This window comes from Furipterus horrens, unplaced genomic scaffold (genome assembly GCF_987537825.1).
Source record: "Furipterus horrens unplaced genomic scaffold, mFurHor1.1.pri manual_scaffold_3, whole genome shotgun sequence".
Classification (NCBI taxonomy): Eukaryota; Metazoa; Chordata; class Mammalia; order Chiroptera; family Furipteridae; genus Furipterus; species Furipterus horrens.
Window position 1 is genome coordinate 115552575 of NW_028327173.1, and position 1898 is coordinate 115554472.

Sequence of the window (1898 nt, forward strand, 5' to 3'; positions counted from 1 at the left end):
GACAACCTAACAGACACAGATTCAAAACCCTGGTGATAAAGATGCTCACAGACTTGACAGATATGCTTAAGTACAGAAAATGCATAAGAGAAAAAGTGAAGGCTATGCTAAATGAAAGAAAGGAAAATCTACACAAAACCAATGGTGAAGGGAAGGAAACCTGGGTTCAAATCAATGATTTGGAACATAAAGAAGAAAAGAACAGTCAACCAGTAGAGAATGAGGAAACAAGAATTGAAAAAGATGAGGAGAGGCTTAGGAACCTCTGGGACAGCTTTAAACATACCAACATTGAAATCATAGGGGTGCCAGAAGGAAAAGAGTAAGAGCAGGAAATTGAAAGCTTATGTGAAAAAATAATGAAGAAAAACTTCCCAAATTTGGCAAAAAAAATAGACATGCAAGTCCAGGAAGCACAGAGAGCCCCAAACAAGCTAGACCCAAAAAGGACCACACCAAGACATACCATAATTAAAATGCCAAAGGTTCAAAATAAAGAGAGAATCTTAAAAGCAGCAAGAGAAAAGCGGAGAGTTACCTACAAAGGGGTGCCTATAAGACTATCAGCTGACTCTCTAAAGAAACTTTGCAGGCAAGAAGTGACTGGCAAGAAGTATTCAAGGTAAGGAAAAGCAAGGACTTACAACCAAGATTACTCTGTCCAGCAAAGTTATCAGTTAGAATGGAAGGACAGATAAAGTGCTTCCCAAACAAGGTAAAGCTAAAGGACCTCATCATCAACAAGCTATTATTATATGAAATATCAAAGGGACTTACTTAAAAAAAAAGATAAAAATTATGAACATTTAAATGACAACAAACTCACAGCTATCAACAATGGAATCTAAAAAATAAAAACAGGCTGTTTTTCCTCTTCTCTGAGTAGTGATCTCACCTGCCATTCGCGAAGATGCAATTCAAACGCATGGAGATTAACCCTGAGATGCTGAACAAAGTGCTGGCCCAGCTGGGAGTCACCAGCCAGTGGTGCTTCGTGGATGTGCTGGGTTTGGAGGAGGAGACTCTGAGCTCGGTGCCTGCGCCCGCCTGCGTGCTGCTGCTGCTGTTTCCACTCACTGCCCAGCATGAGAACTTCAGGAAAAAACAGATCGAAGAGCTGAAGGGACAGGAAGTCTGCCCTAAAGTGTTCTTCATGAGGCAGAGCATTGGGAATTCCTGTGGTACCATCGGACTTATACACGCAGTGGCCAATAATCAGGACAAACTGGAATTTGAGAATGGGTCAGTTCTGAAACAGTTTCTTTCTGAAACCGAGAAGTTGTCCCCTGAAGACAGAGCAAAATGCTTTGAGAAGAATGAGGTCATTCAGGCAGCCCATGACGCCGTGGCACAGGAAGGCCAGTGTCGGGTAGATGACAAAGTGAATTTCCATTTTATTCTGTTTAACAACGTGGATGGACACCTCTACGAATTTGATGCACGAATGCCTTTTCCGGTGAACCACGGCACCAGTGCAGATGACTCGCTGCTGCAGGATGCCGCCAAGGTCTGCAGAGAATTCACTAAGCGTGAGCAAGGGGAAGTCCACTTCTCTGCCGTCGCCCTGTGCAAGGCCGCCTAATGCCCTGTGGGAAGGGACTCGGCTCTTTTCCCCTCTTCCCTTCACCATTGAAATATATCCCTACCAATACAGTCTTAAAATGCTTCAGTACTTGTAGAAAACAGCTGTTCTCCTTTGGTTCTGTAGCTCTACTCCCCTCAGCCACACCCAAGGGCTGTCAGAGCTCAGCTGCCTGTTGATGGAGCAGTTTGGTGTAAGCTGCAGACAGCGAAGCATTTCCCCCCGTATGTCTCGTGCCTCCATATCTAATGCTTTAAATGGCTACTTTGGTTTGTGTCTATAAGGTAAGGCCTCGGATGTGATATAACTTGTTTTC

The 1898-nt window shown here is 43.9% G+C and overlaps 1 pseudogene; it reads left to right on the plus strand.

The window, feature by feature from the left end:
* Positions 1-910: 910 nt before the first annotated feature.
* On the plus strand, positions 911-1582 carry LOC150015784 (ubiquitin carboxyl-terminal hydrolase isozyme L1 pseudogene; annotated as a pseudogene).
* The last annotated feature ends 316 nt before the right edge of the window (positions 1583-1898 follow it).